This window comes from Lygodium microphyllum, chromosome 7 (assembly GCF_053477565.2).
Source record: "Lygodium microphyllum isolate KBCC chromosome 7, Lygodium_microphyllum_v1.1.10, whole genome shotgun sequence".
In the NCBI taxonomy this organism is placed as follows: Eukaryota; Viridiplantae; Streptophyta; class Polypodiopsida; order Schizaeales; family Lygodiaceae; genus Lygodium; species Lygodium microphyllum.
In genome coordinates this window covers 69,865,735-69,887,406 of record NC_141141.1, presented here as the reverse complement: position 1 = coordinate 69,887,406, position 21,672 = coordinate 69,865,735, and positions in this window count along the sequence as shown.

Below are 21,672 nucleotides of genomic sequence, written 5' to 3'. Positions count from 1 at the left end.
ATCCTGCTTCAATTTAGCCAATTTAAACCACAGTCTTCCCAAAAGCATTGTATAAGAATCCCCAATACTGACATTCTCAACACAACAAAACTCACTCTAAACTTCAGACCAAAGCCACTCGGATTTGTTGATTCCTTAAAATACCCAAGGGTTGTAACCTCCTCTGATCTAGCCCCCTAACTTGAAAAGGGGCTGGTAATAACTCCTCTTGCTTGGTTGCCAAATATGTATGTTCTAGGAGCATATTAACTCCTAAACCCCTAACAATGTATACGATTTGATCATTGTGGGTGATAGTAAGATAGAGATTAACAATGTGAAGGGTCTTCTCAAGATGGAATTTGAGATGAAGGATTTTGAAGAGCTATGCTATTTTCTTGGCATTGAGATAATTAGGATTGTAGAGGATATATGGTTGTCAGAGAGATAGTATGCATTTTTATATGTTGAAGAAGGATGGTGTGCTTGATTGCAAGCCTATTTATAAAATCTAGATGTTAATGTGAAGCTTAGTGCACATGAGGGTGAATTTATTGAGGATGTCACTATGTATTGAAAGATTGTGGGTAGCCTTATGTATCACTCCGGAAGGCCTAAACTACACAGTTGGTTTGGGGTGTTAGTTTATGTAGCTTCCACAGAAGCCACATTTGGATGCAATGTGATGCACATTGCACTATTCCAAGTCCACATTGGACTATACCTTACTCTATGCTACATGTGTACAATTAGACTTGCATGATTACACAAATTCAGATTTGGCTAGTAGTATTTTAGATAGGAGATCTACAAGTGGTTTTATGTTTTTCTTTGGGAGTGGTGCTGTTACTTGGAACAGTAAGAAACAACTGACATTTTCCTTATCTAGTACAAAGGTAGAGTATAGAGGTGCTGCAATTGTAGCATAGGAGGTAGCTTGGTTATGCAAACGACTTGGTGATTTGGGGATGTAGGGGGACGAGAATGTTATCATGTATTGTGATAACCTTAGTAGTATTCAAATGGTTAGGAACCCTGTAAATTATGCACATACCAAACACATAAAGATCCATTATAATTTCATTTGAGAGCACATTTTGGCAGGTGATATTAACTTGGTTTATGTCAGCAAAAATGATCAAGATGCTAACATTTTCACCAAGGCATTGGGAGCTAAGAAACTTCAATGTTTTCAAGACTATGCTTGGAGTTCACAAGCTCATGTTGAGCTCAAGAGGGAGTATTGAGATGTTGAGATCTACACAAGCTGGCATCCACTACGTGACTTGGTGATTTGGTAGGATATTATTTCATTGGCATATTAGGTGACTAACATGAGGATACGTCAATGATTCTACATCTGGACTACACCCATGTAGTCCATCCTTAGTTACAGCACATTCATTGTGCCATCTCTTCCTTTCTTAGTGAGCTTACACTTAGTGACTGCATGTACATACATTGTGGTAATTTTATATTAGTTTTTTATCATGTTGTATACTTAGTTCTTTTATGTGAAAAAAAAAGAAAGAAGAAGAAGAAGAAGATTTTAGCCCTATCTCTATGTGTGCTCAAGTCTCCATTGCTTTTGTGTGTGCGTTCTTGGTCTCTTCACCTCTCTTCTCTCTTGTATATTTTCAGCAGGATCTATAAATGGCCACTTACGATAGTCTTGAGGATGAGGATAAAATAGAGGATAGAGATGAAGACTATGTACTTGTGGATGATTGAAGGCTGGTACATTTAGAGGCTACACAAGTTTGGAGGGGGTGCATATCATGATGATCCGCATTCACTCTTGAAAATCTTGGAAAGAAGGTGTTTGTTCCAAGAATAAAGTCAGCATGAGATCTATATTTTTTGGTTTGTTTTAGCATGATAGTTGTACCTGAATACATTACATCATAGGTAGTGTTGGTCTTCTTGCAAACTTGACTTCATCATTTACTTGTGGGAGAGTTCACTAAATCAAGCAAGATGGAGTTGGAGAAGTTGGAGAAGTCACCTTGAAATGTGTCCTAGATTGAAGACTTGTGGAGTCATTTAAGCTACTAATGAATGAATGTGAAGAGAAAATAAGTTTGTGGTTTGGGAAAAGGAAATCAATGCATTTTTCAACACCATTTTGGGATGATCTGATTTTTTTCTATTCATGGCCTATTTTCTAGTTCTAGGGAGATGCAACTAGGGAAAAACAAAGGAAAAGAAGGCTCTAGCATCCAATCTCAACAAGAGGTATTGTGGTTCATGCATTGAGTGGGAAAAGAGGAGAGTTTTTGGGATGTTTTGAATTGTTTACAATAAGGAAAACTAGAGCAACAAGTTGTTCATGGTTCCTTGGATGCTCAAACAAGGATTCTCAAGTGCTCAGGTCCTTGATGCTTGCTCTCTACCATTGGGAGACATTGTGTAGACATCAAAGATTGAGTGTTTCTTATATTTATGGGTAGAAAGGAGAGGCAAAATGGAGTACCAAGTTGAGTCTAGAAAGAGCAAAGAAGCATCCAGACATGAGTTGCCCATGATTTCCATGAGCACAATACAAAATTTTGTGCTTGAAGACATTAATTTATGTGGGAACGTGAAGTGGGTAGCCAAGGAGGCCAAAACCATGACCAATTTTAAGTGAGCATGGCCCAATTTGAAGGGGAACATTAGCTAAGGTTTGAAAAATCATGTTTTCAAAAAAAAAAAATCATGAAGAGAGAGAGGAAAAAGAAGAAGGTGCAGTTTTTTGGACGCCATGATGGGACTTAGTTTCTTACTCTCTTCCTTACAAACCTTTATTATCCAGCACATCTAATCACATGTTTTGATCCTACTCTTTATCCTCTTTGCCATGATACCAATTATGTATGTTGGGATGAAGAATTAAGAATGTTGGCTTTTTAGTCTTTCTCTCTCCTCTACATCTTAGTCTTTCTCTCCCCTCCCTTCTTTTACACATAATGGCGATTCCTATGAGAGGAAGGGGATTGGGTGTGAGAGAGGGAGAGATGGATGGAGTGTGGTGAGGTTTGATCATGGAGCATCATTGGAGCACATGAAGAGGCTTTGCATTAGTGGCTTTGGATAGTATCAGCAACCTTTACTGTCACATGAGGCGATAGGCGGCGATGGATCATGAGATGGTGGAAGTGGTCTAAGCGTAAGTAGTTTATTTTTTATGGAAAATTTTTAAAAAATTAGTGGTGAATAAAAAAAGGCTTGAAATTAATTTTCAACACTTCATATTTACTATTAATTTTTAAAAAATATATTATAGAATAAGTAGCCAAAAATTAAGAAAAACTAGCAAAATGAGAAAAATTTACTAATAATAACTAGCATATTGATAATATTCTAAGAGACTACAAATATAAAAATATCTCATTAATCTTTAAAATATCAAAAATTTAAGATTTTTATATGCAAAACAAGCATTTTAGTAGCATGGGGTTGGCCACCTTGGCGTTAGTCTGTTGTATTCTAAGTGTACCAAGTGGTTATCATTCTAATAAACACCTCTAAAATATATGAAATCCTTATAAACATCATGTGTAGGGTATTCATGTGTTATATTTTTACTTGAGGGCAGCATGAGTTGGGAGACTTAATGCGTGTGAGTTTGTGTGGCAATGTTGCATATCGCTAGGGCATATTCATGAGAAAATACTGAAAGATTGTTTATTGCATACACACATTGTTTTCCATAATAATAATGTTTTTGCACTTTTCATTCGCTTTATGCATGCAAGCATTATTTTGCACACACCAACACATAGCACTCATCTTCAGATTGATCAAGTGTATGAGGAAACTCAAGCTGTCAGATACAAGGGCTCAAGGGGATGTAAGTGAGGTTGAGTTGAGAATGTGTTACAATCTATGAAAAAGAGACGAGGAATAGTAGGCCAATCCTTAACTAGGTCACTTCGCTCATGATTAGAAGCCACAATAATTAGCCAAGGAGGAGCTTGTGTTATGTTTATGTGGTGTGTTAGACACCTTATGTTAGGTGCTCTTTCTTGGAGTTCCAAGTAGGCAGTTAGATAGTGGAGTACAAAGGCAATATGTTAGTGCTTAGAGAGAGTTCTTCTAGCTATAGCCAGTCGCTCATGGCTATATGGCCATGGGGGTTGGTTCTATGAGGTCTTGGCCGTATGACTCCACTCAAAAGTGGAGAGAGAGCTAGTAAGGCAAGAACATGAGCATAGACTAGAGATCTCTCAAATCCAATTAGATCAGCATGAAGAATGGCTAAGGAGTCATACAAAAGTTTTTTTTCAATGCTCCTTTGACCATACTAGCCATGTATCCCTTAAAGTCACGGGGTTTATATCCCCTCATTGTAAGAGTAGTACCAACACAAGCAAAAGTGGTATTCTACCCTTAATACCTAAAGCTAGGCAGTGTACTCCTTCGAGGACTAGCCAAAGTGGTGGACTAAACCCATCACCTAGTGGTGCCATTAAGAGCACTGTATTTGTCCCTCTTAAGACTATTCCTATATCCATAGGGATGGCACATATCCCACCCTCAATACCCCCTCAATACTTCACATTAGCTAAGGTTTAAAAAGTTTTTTTTAAAAAATAATTGTGAAGAGAGAGACAAAAAGAAGATGGCACAATTTTTGGATGCCATGATGGTGATGGGTTTCTTACTCTCCTCACAAATATTAATCATCTACCAAATCTAGTCACATATTCAAGTCCTAGTCTTCATCCTCTTCAACATGATACCAATCTTGTATGCTGAGATGAAGACATGAGGATATTGTGTTTTCAGTCTTTCTCTCCCCTCTACATCTTAGTCTTTCTCTCTTCATCCTTTCTATACAAATAATGGTAATTCCTATAAGATAAAGGGGATTCGGTGTGAGAGAGGGAGAGATGGATGGAGAGTGGTGGTGAAGATTGATTGTGGAGAACTGCTAGAACATGTGGAGAGGCTTTCAAGTGCATTAGCAGCTTTGGTTAGTGTCAATGGCCTTGGCCTTCACTCGAGGAGGCGACACATGGTCATTATGGAGGAAGTGGTTTAAACATAACTGGTTTAATATTCATAGCAAAAAAAAAAACCAAATAAAAATGTATTCTAGTGGTGGATAAAGAAATACTTGAGCTTAATTTTTAGTACTTCACATTTACTATTTACTATTTTTTCGATTTATTATGAAAGAAATAGCTATAAATTAGAACAAATAGAAAAAAGTGAAAATTTGTAAAATTTTACTAATAATTAGTAGTATGCTAAGAATGATATAGAAAACTAGAAAAAAAAAATCATGAAACAAGCATTTTGGTAGCATAGGGTTAGCCTTGGTACTGTTGATTGTATTCCAAGTGTAGCAAGTGGTTAACATTCTAGTAAACATCACTAAAATGGATCAAATTTTGATGCACATAATGTATAGGGTGTTATTGTGTTATTTATTTAATTGAGGGTACCATAAGTTGGGATACTCAATGCTTGTGAGTTTGTGTAGCAAGACAACATATCGTGAGGACATTTAAAAATAAGGTTAATCTTAATAAGATTAAACCTTGTTATTTCTAAGTATTCTAACACAGAGAAATGCATTGCAGGTCCATGCTGGGGCTGATTTGAGAACTGCAAAAGAACTTAAAGCTGGTTGATGGCGTGGTTAATCCCTTATTTGGAGCACCCATATCTCGAGCAGAGATACCATCAGGGGAAACTTATCTGGTGGAGCAAAGGATACAAAGTGATTAAGTAAGAAGACAGAACCTTTGTGTGGGAGATCAAATTCTTCTGTCATCACTGCTTAGGAATGTTGACAAGTATCCTTGTTGAGTTTAATGAAGAAGGTGGAATGTGCCCGTCAATTCATCCTCTAAACATACTAAATTTTGACTATCATAATTACGAATAGAGGAGTTTGTGATGATAGGCTGTGTAAACCCATTGTGGACGTACACATTATATTTTGACGGAGCATCCAGGGTACCTAATAAAAAAGGGAGTGTTGGAGTAGTAATCCGAGATCCTCGACGTAGAGTTACAATGAAGTTAGCTGCTTATCTCGGGGTAAGATTCACTAACAATATGGCGGAGTATAAAGCCTTGATTATGGGACTGTATATTGCCAAGCAAGGTGGTATTCGGCGGTTGTTAGTAAAAGGGGATTCCCAGTTGATCTTGAATCAGCTAGATGGGACATACATAGTACAGAATACCATCCTTTGTATGTATCATCGAACTGCCATGACCCTACTTGAGGAGTTTGAGAGAGTGTCTCTTCAGCTGATTCCATGTTACTGGAATCAATTTGCGGATTCACTGGCAAACCTTGCTTATGAAGAAGACCTTTTTTTCAACTGTGGTCCTAGTTTGGATATTGCTATTAATAATGAGACAGGACCCGGTCGCTTGTGGGGAATGTTATTAGAGCATGCAATACATGGCAGGCGATGGTTGATATGGGTGATGCAAAGAGTAGCTGAGACCAATCTACCATTGTTATCTTGGACCCATAGGCTGATTAGACAACATGTTATGCGTACGCCTCTTGCTATATATGCATGAGGGATGGGTCATAATCTTATGCATTTAGCTTAGGGCTGTGAGCCCTATTTTTCCTCCTTGGAAAGAAGCATATTATTGTATATCTGTACTATTTCGGGGAGGGATGTGTAGGTGCTATTCTGTTTGATCTCGTTAGGCCAAGAGGTCCAGTTTTACGAGGTTTTAAATGTTTTATTTCATTAGGCCAAGAGGGCCGATCTGTTTTTTTAGTGAAATGCTTTATTTCATTAGGCCAAGAGGGCCAGTCGTCTGTTTAGTACAGGTGCGGTTAATGGATTCTTGTTTTAGTCCTATGCTAGATAAGTTTAAAGAAAAGCTTGGAAGGGGCCTATGTCACGCGGAAGCTTTTTGTGGCCCTATCCAGGTGATATCTCTCCTTTACGAGTACCATGTTTTTATGCTATATGTGTCTGTGTACTTGTGAGGGATTTTCTTTTCTTGTTGGGGACCGACGTCCAAGGCATGAAGTCCCAGGTTTAGGTTAGGTATGTCTGAGGGAGGTCTGAGTAGTCGTTGCCTCCTGTAAAGACATTGCCAGGCATCAAAAGACCTGTTTTAGAAGGTAGTTCTAGTGGCCCTGTTGTGCTAGCCTGCTAGGCAGCCGTTCTAGGAGTTCTTGTTAGTTGTGAGGTAGTTAGAGAAGCCTGCCAGAGGAAAAAATGATGATGATAGAGAGGAAAATAAACCCTGAATATCGCAAAGAAAATAAATATATACAAAGGTGTGTAAAAAGGGGTTCTAACCCCTATAAGAATAGAAAAGAAAAAGAAAGGAAAATTTATAAGCAGTTGATCATCGCCTTGCGAAGGCTTGGTAGGTTCCTGGGGACGAGTCAGGGACCCGGGGCCGATGCCTTGTCTTCCTAGGGGTGGCGTCTCGCTGGAAAAGAAGAAAGTAAGGAAGGTTGGAGCAAAAATAAAAGTGAGCGTCACAAAAGGATTAAGTGTCGCCTCGCGAGGGCTTGGTAGGTTCTTGGGTACCGAGACAAGACCTGAGGCCAATGCCCTATTCTCCTTGGGTCACTACGCTCAGCTCCCTCCTTTTTACACGTCCAAGTATGGAAAAATAAAAACCTAAAAGAAGAAATGTGCTAAAAGAAAATACTTCTTGATCAGGCTATAGGAGTCCTCGCCTAGTAGGAACTCCTGGTTGTGTTGTCCTTAGTTAGGTAGGTAGTTCAGGCCACCACTTAGGGCAACCTTTTTGACCGTTCTTTTTAGTTTGACCGTGTTGGAGCAGTTGGTTAGTGACTAGCTTCGGACCTTCTATCAGATTATGCTAGGCTTGCTCCTTGTGGATTTCATGCCTTGGTTTTGTCAGGGGGTAGGGTGAGCATTGTGTTGTGTTTTAATATGTATCTATTTTGTATCAGCTTGATGCTTCCTTTGGTTGCTTTGTGCAAATCTGTTGTGGGATTCGACGAGCTGAGTCGCCCTATCCTGTGATCGACAATGAGAGCGGAGTTTTGAGCCTGGGATGTGCCTAAAATTTGCCAAAAAATCCAGAATTTACGGAAAAAATATTTAACATCGAAGGCGGCAGCAGCTGCAGCTAGGACGATTTTAAGCACCAAGTGAAAGACGGCTTTTAAAAGGTGCCCAAGCGACACTTGTGGATTTTTGATAATTTTTTTGACTGCCGTGCGGAATGTCAAGAGCTGCCAGTTAGTGCGGGATGACGAGATGGACGCACAGGATTTTTCAGAGGCTGAAACGGAGTCCGGACGAGGAAGAGGTCAAAAATTGGCCAAGATTTGAAAAGGTGGGCAACAAGATTGGGACCAAAGGGGGGGTGCCCTTTGGGATTTAAACCACCCCCCCCCCCCCCCCCCCCCAAAAAAAAAAAGTGAAGAGAACGTGAGCATGGCGTGAGAATGCAGGCGCCGAAAAATGCGCCATCCCTCCCACATCATGATTGGAGGCTATAAACAACCTATACAACAGAGATTACCTGGCAACTTCTCCCTCTTGGCTGACTCTATCACCAGTCTTCGCGTAAGGAATGGTTGTGTGGATGAAGAGATCAGAATCTAGTCTTTCTCTCTCCTCCCTCTCTCTCCCCTCTATGGGTTGTTCTTGTGCACCATCTTGAAGGAGGAATCGGGAAGGGAGAATGAAGGAAGCGGTGATGGAGATTGATGTACAACATTGGATTGAGAGCAATGGAGGCTCCATCTGCTAGTTATGCAGTCATTCAAGGCGTCTTGGGTTACGTAAAAACACGGTATAACCATTTTTATGAAAAAAATGAAGGATTTTTTTATAGTTTATGATGATAATTACGTTTTTATTAGATGAAAATTTGTTTGTGTGCTGGTTGCAACATGATTAATTGCTCTTTATCAGAAAATTTTGATTTTTCAATGATTTACATGCTCTATTTAATTCTCGTAAACCCGAAATGTGTTTTTTAAGCGGTAAAATGGTAGTTTTTCCGTTTCGGGTGGGTAAATTGTATTTCCATGGGGGAAAAATGGAAAATAAATTGAATGTTGGTATGTTGAAGTGATTGGAACAAGAAAAACTAGAAAATAGCATATTTTATTGCCAAATAAATCAAGAAAATGGAAAAAATAAGGGGAAAAATAGAAATACGTCTTGGAAAAATAAGGAAAAATATAATGATTGTTTGTGGATGTATGATAGTGGAAAAGCATGAGGTTTAGCCTCAGTTTTCCCTATCTCCTTGTCAAAGTTTGTGATTTATCACTTTCTATACATCAAACCATGACAAAATGAACCTCTACACCTCTGCAGCGAAAGCAATACCTAAACGTAGGGGGTTGGGATGTTTGAATGGTGTGATTTGCATGCTGATTGTTGATGATTTTCTGATGCATATCATGACATAGGGTTCGTGGTATTTTAATTAAGAGGATAGTAGCACGAGTGTTGTCTCGGTGCTATCCTTACATCGCCGCAACGGGTTAGTAAATCCATTGGAAAGCCTGGTTGTGCACCACATGTTTCTGATTTAAAATTATGTTTGAGCACTTTAGGAGCATCCACTTTGCATGTGCATGTCGATCATGGTATCAGAATAAAAAAACCATGGATGCATAGCACATGTTTTCAATGACGATGACCCACGCTTGAGTGTGGAAAGGCATCCTAAGCCGTAGGATAGATGTCCGTTCTTGGGAGATTATTTGGTAAGGAAACATGGTATCTCCTGGAGTACTTTCAAAATGAAAGAGTGGAGTTTGTTCGTTTGTTCTATATGTTGAGCAGCGCATCAAGGGGCTAATCCCTGCGATGTAGGAGAGCTACAGTGGGGCCGCGGTGATTCCACCAAGAGGTTGCCTCCCATGTATGTGATTATCATGGCATTTATTACCAATGTGTAAGGGTTATCCCTCTGTGGAGTTTATAGAAAGGGAAACATTGGACTATAAAACTATAAACGTATGGATTAGGCTTTAGGACAGTTCGTCCTTTAGCAATAGATGGACGCTCCTGGCTTGCGAGGCCGTGAGGGTGTGTTTGTCTATTATGAGCATGAGGTACGGGTAGTGCCATAGCCAGTGCGGGCCCATTTGAGGTCCCATCGTGAGGAGATCTGAGAGGGTCAGAAGACTAGGTGACAGGTACACATATACTAGATATTCAGCCCGTCATTATGCCTATATGACTAAGGTGACAGGTTTCAAAGAACCCACTAAGTTTGATGAGGTAGTTGTAGATGAGAATTTGTGTGCCACTATGGACGAAGAGTATTCAGCTTTGGCTGAAAATGGAACATGGGAATTGGTTCAGTTGCCTGAAGCAAAGTCCCCATTGGTTGCAAATGGGTGTACAAGGTTAAATGAAAGTTAGATGGGTCATTGGAGCACTACAAGGCTAGGCTAGTTGCAAAGGGATATGCACAACAGTATGGCCTTCACTATGAGGATACTTTCAGCCCTGTGGCTAAGATGGAAATTGTTAGAACAATCACTACATTGGCAGCATCTAAAGGCTAGAAGTTATGGCAAATGGATGTGAAAAATGCATTTCTAAATGGTGATTTGCATGAAGAAGTTTATATGGAGCAGCCTGAAGGCTATGTGCATTCGGACTGTCCTACACATGTATGCAAACTGAAAAAGGCATTATATGGGTTGAAACAGGCACTTAGAGCATGGAATGTTGGAATTAGCACCTATTTATAGCCGCATGGATTTAAGTTGGGTGATGCAAAAAACAATTTATTTGTGAAGAAGACATATCATGGCTATGTGTTTCTAGTTGTTTATGTAGATTTAATCATCACTAGAGATGATGAGAATGGAATTGCTGAAATTAAATCATTGTTGCAAGATGAATTCAAAGTCAAAGATCTTGGTGAGCTGAAATATTTTCTAGGAATTGAGGTACTGTCTACGCCTCAAGGCATATGCTTGTTTACAGAAGCAGTATGCTTATGAAATGTTATAGAAGTATGGTATGGCTGAATGTAAGGCTATGGATACACCCCTAGACCGAAGTGTCAAGTTGTAGATTGATGTTGGGATAGAAATTGAGAATGTAACCATGTATAGAGAAATGGTGGGCAGCTTGATCTACTTGACTATTACTCAACCTGACTTGAGTTATGTTATGGGGCTGATGAGTCAGTTCATACAGAAGCCTTGCAAGCCACATTTGGATGCAGTCAAGAGGATCATGAGATATGTAAAGGGTACTACAGATTATGGGTTTTTTAATGCATATGGAAAACCCCTTGACTTGACAGGGTATACCAATGTTGACTGGGCTGGTTGTGCCTATGAGATAGGAGGTCAACCAGTGGCTATGCATTTGGATTGGGTAGCAGCATGATTAGTCGGCAAAGTAAAAAATAGCCTACAATTACATTGTCTAGTACAAAAGCTAAGTATAGGGGTGCGGCCTTAGTGGCCTATGAAGTTGTTTGGTTTTTGAAGTTACTGAATGACTTGGGGATACACTTGGACAACAAAGTAAAGGCACATTGTGATAATCTTAGCAGTGTAATGCTTGCAAGCAATCCTATCTACCATGGAAGATCTAAACACATTAAATTACATTACCATTTCATCAAAGAAATGGTACTAGCAGAGCAGATTGACTTGATGCATGTGAAGACTGAAGACCAGGTAGCAGATATCTTTACCAAATCACTTGGTAAAGAAAATTTCATCTATTTTAGGTAGCTACTTGGAGTATTGCAAATGGTTTGAGCTTGAGGGGGAGTGTTGGAAATCAAGCTAGAAATCAAGTTCCACCCCGTCTCTCTTTATATCTATGTGAGTTACCAACATTAGTTGGATACAGCTGTACATGTGTGTGTCATTGAATAAGTCGATATACTTGACCTAACCATAGTTAGATGATGGTTAGTCAAACCTAGTGTAACTCTCTCTTTTAGTGTGTGACTAAGTAGATGAATAATGAGAAGATAATGAATATGAGCTAAAGGCTCATGGTTCTGCTCCACTCTCTATCTCTCCTTCTCTTCCAATAAGAATGGCATATCAATAGTTGCCAAAACATACATCCAATCGTGCTCATCGTCAAAACAAGGAATGTACTTAGTTATAGTCATAATCACTTCTGGTCTTTGAGACACGCTTCAATAGGGCAGAGATGGCATCTAGACTCACTAGTGAGATTTTCCAAGTGTCCGAACTACTTTTGATCTATTGCCTAATAATATCAATCCATTACCCCAATCCTCTATCACTTGGCTATTCCTCATCCAAGGTCTACCTACTAGCAAGATATCAAAATCCATTCCCTTCATGATTATGAAATTCACATAGAATTAAAATCCCATTATCTTTAAAGGCCAATCCTTCAAGTCCTTGAACCTTCATCCCATTTGCTAGAGTAACATTGAATTGTGTAGTTTCTACTGGTGGGTTTTCCCAAGCTTGCAAGTCTGCATGGCTAAGTACACTATTTTTTGCTCCTATGTCTACTATCCCCTTTTGCATTGTATGTCCTAGGGCAATGACAAGCAAGATTGTGTTGTGCATCTCAATGCCTTCCCAAAAGGCATTCACTTGTGGGAACTTAAATATTGGGTTCAATGTTAGGCTTAGTATATGTGTCATAGCGTCATGGTCAAGCAAGTCTTGTGAATCATGTCTATCAATTTTTTCTACCCAATGCTTCAACACTTGCCACAATGCAAGCTTTTACCTAAGCAATTCTCCCAGTGGCAATGTTACAGGAGTTTATATAAGTGTGATGAGAAAATTGCCAATTCTCTTTCCCTTCTCTGCTTCATGGGCTTCCTACCAATGCTCTTAGGAAGCTGATCTATTCATGGCATCCATGTTCTACCTATGCAACTATGCATGTGGTGATGTTGCCTCTCCTGCTCTCAAGTACATGGGAGAGACTGGTGGGCTCATATTTTAGAGGTCAATGATATTGTCCTCAATGATAGGCTTGGCATCTTGCAAGTAAGCTTATGCTTCTTTTATCCATTCTTCAACTTTATCCACTGCTTTTTTTGGTTGGGATCAAGGTACTCTCCAGCCTTAGCACTCCCCTTCTCCCTTGTCTTAGAAGCAAATGTTTCTTCTTCTACATCAATAACATGCTTTTCCTTTATCAAAGTGGTCGTGCTCTTTGTTTTGAGTGTTATTTTTGCATCAATCCTCTTTCTTCTCCTTCATCGGCTCTTCTTCCCTATAGAGGCTACATCTAGGTTGCTAGGTCCAGGTAATGATATACCCACATGCTTCATTTGGACTTGTGTCATGACATTTATGGGGATGGGTGTGGCATTGTTATCAAGTGACTTGACACAAAGGAGCCTGAGTAGCACGGATGACACAAGTGCTGAACTAGTGGAGGGTTTCCACCTAGGGCAATCAACAAATAGATGTGTGACTTCACATTCGGGACACTCAAGTTGGCCTTCTCTCTAATTTCTTGCTCCTTTTCAAGGTAACAAAATGATATATGCCCTGGATGGCCACACATCCAATCTACTATGGGTTTATGGTTTTGATGCCTTCCTACATCTCTACCTCTCCCTCCGCCTAAAGACATGATCGACACAGGCCTAAAATCCATTAGTACGGGATTATCCTCCTCATCATAAAAGACATAAGGGTTCATATATGAGTCTTCCTCCACTAGTTTCTCTATAAAGTGCATTGGAGCATTGCTTGGTGGATGGGTCACTATAGGTCTTGGTGGTCTAGGGATTCCAAAGTCTAGGGTTCCATGGATGGCCCCTCTTCCAAAGTCTAGGGAATCCATAGAATCATTAGGTGTGGATAGAGCCAAAGGGGCTCCTCTTCCAAAGTTAGGCTATCTAACTCCTAGATAGTATGGTTGAGCATAAGGTTCTTGATATGGCAACCGTCTTGGCAATCGGCAGTGTTGCATAGTGTGATGCCCAAATCATGAACAATTGGCAAAAGGCTAGAACCAAGGATTGAGACACTCAGATGGTAGGTGGTTCCCTCCATAATGCACACATTGCATGTGAGGTCGCATTGGCCTTTTTAATGACTCCTATAGTCTAGTCAGCTCTTTTGACTTTAGGTCAACTATCACTTTGGTCTAGTTGACATTATTTCCTTTATCTTGCTTGCTATAGGGGCTAATTGTTTTCTAAGTGCTACAATTCTCTTGGAATTTCTAAACATCTTATTCTCTTTTTGCACAGTCCTAGAGCTTCTCTCTCTGAGCAAGCCATCGACTTGTATAGCCTCCTCAGAGACTCTTGCCATCACATCCCTTTGTAGGTTTGAGTTGCTTGCTAAGGCCTTATAGAGTTCTTTGTTGCAAATCTTGTTGATGAATATGCTGGAGAGACCACTCTCTCATTGGATCACTCAGCTACACGTATCCTCTTGTGGAGACTCCCCACGTGAGTGACATAGTCTCATATGTCCTCTTTGTCTTTTGGGCTAACATTCATTAGCTTAAAAATGAGATTGTCAGAGTATCCCACCTCTGAGAATCTCTTCATGAAGAGATCCTTTGGATCATTGGAATTATTGTGTATAACATTATCCAAACTAGTAAACCAAGTTCATCACTTATCTCTCCTAAGCAAAGACCAAATGCTTATGCCCATTAAGTACGGTACAATAGGTTTTTTAGCCTCACACACTTGCTCAAACTACTTGATGAAGCTGTAGGGGTCATTGCTTGCTTCATATTTTTTTATTTTCTTGGCAATTATGGGTATCTTTATTTGGCTCCTTGTATTTGGGGTGACTCCTAGTCTCTAGCTAGTAATGATGATGTCAAGGTTGCTCCACTTCTCTTGGTGCTGATATTATTTAGCAATCACTTCATGACCGGCTCACTCCTGTAAGATTTTCTTCTATCGGCATTTCCTCCTACTCTATTTCTATGTGAGATGGCTAGGATCATATGAACTCATTGAGCTCTCTCTCTTGGCATGACCTCTGAGCCCATTGCTCCTAGTTATAGCTTGTTGTTATGCATTGCAGTGTGATCCTTCCTAGCCTCCTCTCCTCCTCAAGATTGGCTATGATATTAGATGCAAGTCTTCCATGATGTGTTATCCTTGTTTATTGGTTATACCATGTGATAAGTTACCGAATGTCATCTAGGTACCCTACTATGTTAAGGGCAATGTCAAGGTTGATGTCATTCTCATTTGAACCGACACCTATTATGGTGGTTATCTCTTGAACCACTAGCATTTCTATGAGGTTGACTAGACCGCTGACTAAAGATGTCTCTAGTCTTGGTTAGTCTTTCCTTTCCTCAGTGGTCTAATGGTTTTGTCCCTAGATCTCTCTCTCTGGTGTCTTGGATCACTTGTCTAGTTTCTAGGATTGCACTCCTACTGGTGGGTTCATCTCTTAGCTTAATCCCCTTTAGTGTGTTCCTTGTTAATCCAATCAATATGCAAGTGTATGCACACTTATATGCTTGAGAGGTACGAATCAATGTGAGTTGTGCAAAATTGGGATTTTCAATTTTCACATGCAGTTAAGTGCCATGATGCAAAGTGCAACCTTCGATGAAATCAATGACATTCACAATTTATCAATCAGGTTTATGCAATTGCGGCTCTTTTGTATAAATTATGATTACTCCTAACAGTTGATTTTGGGTCCCTCATGGGTTTGATAAGGTGATCTAATGGATGATCAGCCCAAGGAGTCAAATTAATTATCTACTAAGAGGTAAGCGGCCAATGGGCGGTAATTCCAATCACTCTTGGACTATTAGGTTAAAGTTTCGGTGACAATCAATCCTATGGTCTCATCTATAGATCTAAGTTCAAACCTCCATTGCTGGGCAACTAGATGTTGGCCTTAGTAGGTCTTGGGAGTGGTCAACATTATCAAAAATATATATTTTGGACAACCTGTCTAACTAGTAGCTTTGCCCATCCAAGTCTCAAACTCGATTGTCTGAGTGGACTCTCTGACCATTCGAGTGGTCTCGAACGAGGAGTGCCCACCATCCAAGTGTCTGAGTGGACTTGTTTGAGTCTGAATGTTTGAATGGACTTTTCCAAGTCCAAGTGTCCGAGTGGACTTGTTCTCTTCTCTTGTCTCATGCATGGCAATGGAGCATGGATCTTGGAGCTTGAGGATCGAGGTTGCTTGAGCTTGCACCTTGGATCGTGGAGCTACCAAAGTTCTTAAGGGAGGAGGCAACTCGATCAAGAATGAAGGTAAGCTCATTACACTTGTAGACGTGAGTGCACATGGCTATGTGAGAGGTAGCCATTACACTTGGCTTGAAACATTTGAAACAATAAGCAGTCCATGGGTCTCGACCGTTGAGTGTGAGCTCCCATATTTTGGTTCCATTGCTAGGACCAACAGATTCAAGCTTTGAGTGCTTGCAAGCTCCAAATCAAGCATTGAAGTAGGGTTTGCCCCAAATCGGTGCTTGAGATATGTATGAAGCGAGGGAGTTGAAGAGGTATTCGATCTCCTTTACAAGTTTCTTGGTTTTTTGGATGTAGGTAAGTAGCCCAAACTGTTGTAAGTGGTTTCTTGTGATTTGGATGTATCTAGGTAGGGAAATAACAAGGAAAAAAGAGAAACACATAGTCATTAGGAAAAAAATGAACTCACAAATGGGCCTTTTAGTCCTCCCTCTCTCCTCCTTAAAATAAGGAAAAGAGGAGAGAAGAATAGTAAAATAATCCTCTTATCTCTTCATCTTTGCAATCTCATTTTGCCTTTTTTTATATTATCTACAAAGATATACTCAGATTCCTTCTCTCTCCTCATTCAAGAAGTCATTTTCAACCAAATTTTATATTCAAAGAGTTAGTTACGAGAGTGTTGTGCTTTGTTTTCAATGCAAAATGATTAGTAGATACGAGGTAATTGATTTTTTAATCAAGAACAAGGAAAATGAAATTTTAAAATATCCTTTTAAGATATTTTGGGGATTTTTTGTTAAAACATGGATCTAGAATATGGCTTGAGGTGGAAGCTATGGAGGTTGGAAGAGAAAGAGTGAGTTCATGAAGACACTGGTATGACTGACTGTTACACAAGTGAATTAGGTTCCAAGATGGAAGCTTGGAGTCATAAACACAATCTTGTATATAGACTGACAATGACACAGAGACTTTACTAAAGGACAAAAGTACTATAACATTGCATTAGAAAAGAGAGAAAGTAAAATGCTTTATAGGAATTGGAGGTAGCACTTCTCCTACTATGCTTATGGGATTCTAGTCCTAAGCCCACATTGCTCCATACAAAGAGGCTAAGAAGGTGTGATTGCAGAAACCTCAACTGTAATGTGTCCCCATGTCCACTTGTAGGACACGTCTTAGCAGCCCATCGAGAAGAGAGTCCAGAAAGCGCCGCTCGGCACTCCCATGGAATGTCACGGGGTTTGCAATCTAGGTCTTCCCGATTCTGCCACGAAGTGAAAGCATTCTGGCCATTCCCACTTAGGACCAACCTGAATCAGGGGTTTCCTAATGGTCAAATTTATGCTGCACTTGGTTCAAGGAGAATGGGAAACGAGAGGGATGTGAAGCTCAAACTCTCTGCCCGTAAGGCATAGTCCCATTCCGTTCCCCTAAAACAGTATAAATCGAGACTCTAGCACTCTAGATTCTAGGTCATTGTTACCTTGCTGTCAATTTCTTTGAGAAAAGTTCCTGGCCAACTGGGACCACCCTTCCGTAGGACGGACCCATGGTCACATCCACCACACTTTCCTCGGGTTGCTTTAGTTATCTAATTACCTACCACATTTTAGTTTGACAAGCAAAAATAGCTTCCTTAATTAACCAATTAATCACTGGTTCCTTCACGTAACTTAGACAACTGACATAGAAAAACAATGTCAAGCAAGTTCATTTTCAATATTTGATCTTTATTTATCAATCTTTGGAATACATCATATAATCCAACCCGAAGGCTATTCTACCCAAAGGCTATTCTAGCAATCCTCAGGGATCGCTATTCCACGTTCTGCCCGTTAACTACTATGCGGGCCTCGAGATCCAATCTCGAGTCCTGTTAACTAGTATGCGCGACTCGAGATCCAATCTCGAGTCACGTTGGCCTCTTGTGTAGGATCCGGAGACAAGGGATTTACGGCCAGAGCCCCCCTGGCACCCAAGCGTCCTCCTGCTCCAAGTAGCACCCACGGAGAGACCTCTCACGGTAGGTTCGGTCCACGTACCTGGCGTGGCTAACAACCCCCTTGGATAGGGCCAGGTAGACAGTCGGGGGTAATTGATACTGCTTCTCCCTCCACGCTTTCAACCTGAAGCATTAGTTATTTTCCAGCATTAGTTCCTTGAGAAAAGAAGTACAAACAGTGCTCCTAAGTGTACAAACGTGAACATTCCAGTGGTCGTTTATACGGCCAACTGCTAAGGTGTATTTCCTTCTCTCCGAATACATCCAACATTTGATCCGGGATCAATCGCGACTTGGCAAGATCCCAAGGGTTTCATAAGCTAAGTTGCTTGTTTACCCTTTATCCTTGGGTTAGGGTTTATACCGTGTTAACCCAAATTGTCAATACCTTAGGTTTCCTTATATTAAGGTGAATACATCCTAGACAACCCCGTTGTCCTCACTTGATTGGTCAATTTCCTGCTAGGTAATTCATAATTACCCTAACTTGGCAAATCAGCCCCAAGGAAGGGTGATGTGGCAGGATGACTACTCATCCTCTAGAAATTTAGACTTTTACTTAGAACTCATCAACCTTGCTCTAAGGAGTGGCAATATTATTTTGTGCTTTAAACACAAAAACATGCGACGTTGTCCACTGGCGCACTCGGGGTGGAAGCTCCCGCATGTGCGCCTCGTGACTTTTGCTTAGGAGCCATCGAGGACATAGATCTTGACTCAGCAACTCCCCTTGCCCTTTATCCGCCGACTTTCCGAACTCCCTACTGCCACAAATTTATTCCTCTTCGCAGGAATGGACCCTACAATCTCGATTTTAAAAAATCGAGAGGTATGGGTGAATAAGGCTTATGGAAGCCTTTAATGGAAGCTTCCAAAAGAAGCTTCCAAGCTTCTGTCCAGGGAAAATGACGTGGATGAATGATTGGGAGGATGAGGATGATGACGAGCATGATGATGATGATGATAATGATGATGATGATGATGATGAAGATGGTGATGATAATGATGGGGATGATGAGGGTGATGTGGCGCAGCAGCACGATGATGACGGCAGTCCAGGCGATGATGGCGGCAGCAGTGGCTTGTACGATGTCCTCTTCTCCCCCCTCCCCTCTAGCTTGGGGGGGTTCTTATAGGTCTAAGGGGGGAGGGTAGCCACACAAGTGGCGGGTGCATGATTCCCTCCCCCATGCCCTCCACAACTCATCTACTCATACTCCCTCTTACACTCCCTCTCCCCCGCCATGCAACGGCTGAAGGGGAGGGGAGTTTTAATTTAAAAAAATTGCAAAAATGTATCCATTATCCCCTTTTTTCCCCCTTAAAGAGGTGTTGTCATGTGGGCTACAGTTGCTCATGGTTTTCAAGCCATGGCTTTCTACACACGATGCGGTGTGGAGTTTGCTAGTGCACGCGGAGGGAGCACTTAGCCCAAAATTTTATTGTTGCAAGAGATTTCTTTAAGTTGCTCTTGCGCGGGACTTTGGGTCTTGAATATTTCGTAGTGGAAATATTACATTCTCTCCCCCTTAGAGGAATTGAGATGTCCTCATCTCGAGAAGATCTGGGGGTATTGTTGGTTGAGAGTACTTTCATCCATCCAAGTGGTATCCTCTTCGGGATAATCTATCCCACTAGATGAGGTATTCTCTCAAGGTCGTGGATCTCAAATGCCTCTCCCTAACATCTAAGATCCTATCGGGCCGTAGCTCAAGGACTCCTTGGCTAGGCATTACAACTTGTTGATCATCAAGCACGTGACTAGGGTTAGGCACATACTTTTTCAGTAGGATGATATGGAATACATTATGAACTTTTAGGCTTTCGGGGAGTTGAATTCTATAAGCATTAGGCCCTAGGCACTTGAGGATCTTGTAGGGTCCACAATACCTTGGACTTAGCTTTTGGCATTCACCCAAGGATAGGAAACTCTTCTTTGGGCATACGCGAATGAAGACCATATCACCTTCAACGAAGGATCTATCTTGACGTTTTAGGTCTACGTAGGCCTTCTGTCTGTCCTTGGCGGCTTGGATGTCCTGTCTTATTGACTTGATTTGGTCATTCATGTCTTCCAGCATCTTCCTTGAAGCTTCAACCCTCAAGGTTATCCAAAAAGCTTAAAGGGGTACGACAATCGTGCCCATACAATGCTTGAAAAGGGGTCATCTGAATGCTTTGTTGGTAAGAAGCATTGTAGGCAAACTCAACCAGTGGCAAATATTGAATCCACTTTTTGGGTTCGCGACAGCAGTGTGCCCTAAGTATATCTTCAATGACTTAGTTGACTCGTTCCATTTGACCATCGGTTTGGGGATGGTAAGTTGTACTGAAATAGAGTTAAGTCCCAATGGCCTCGAAGATAGCCCTCCAAAAGTGTGATGTGAAGAGAGAGTCACGATCACTAATGATTCTTTTGGGTAATCCATGCAGTTTGATATCTCCTTGATGAATAACCTTGCAATGTCTGAGGCTTTATAGTTTGTCTTAACAGGGATAAGATGTGCAACCTTGGTAAGCATATCCACCACGACCATAATGGAGTTGTATCCTCCCTAAACTTGGGCAGGCCAACAACAAAGTCCATACTAATGAATTCCCATTTCATTTGGGGAATTTCAAGTGGTTGCAATTTCCCTGGCATTTTCACATGTTTGGCCTTAATGCGTTGACAAGACAAACATTCCATGACATATTTGAGAACGTCACCATTGAGCCTCTCCCAGTAATAGCTCTTTCTGACTGCATTGAGGGTCTTGGCATAGCCGGGATGTCCTGAGAAAGGGGAGTCATGGGCTTCCCAAAAAGTATCTTCTGCTTGAGGGATTGGCTTGCCGGGATGCATAATCTTGTCCTATAGTAGACAAGTCCACTATTGATAGAGAATTCTTGATACTTTGCTTGTAGCTTTGGGTCTTGATCTTTGATGGGGATCTCCCTTAGCAATTTCTGATAGGTTGGGCCATGGCATGCTTCTTCTCTAGCTAGCTCAAGAATTGGGTTGTTTGGCATGGATACCTTTGTGGCTAGAGATCTTGCTGTTCATGGATCTTGTAAAATTAGAGAATTCAGGAATGGCTTGTGACTGGGTAAAAATCCATTTAAGACTCTTGTGGTCCGTTACTAAGGTAAATTTATTACCCAGCAAGTAGTGTCTCCAAAGTTTGAGAGCATGTATGATAGCCAACAGTTCCAGATCATGGGTAGCATAGTTCCTTTCATGGCTCTTCAGTTTCCTTGAGGAGTATGCTATAGGATGACCTTCTTGCATAAGCACACATCCTACGGCAAGTGTGCTAGCATCAGTTATCACTTCAAAATTCTTACTAAGATTCGGAAGTTTCAGGATGGGCGCTGATACCAAGCTTTGCTTTAGTTTGTCAAAACTGGATTGTTCAGCACAGGTGACCATTCAATTGATGCTTGCTTCTTTAGTAGATCAGTCATCAAGGGTGCTGCAATCAAAGCATAGTCTTTGATAAAGACCCTGTATCATCCTATCAATCCAAGAAAACTACGTATTTCTTTGATGCAAGTTGGTGTTGGCCAATCCAGAACATCTCTGACCTTGGCCAGATCTACTAAAA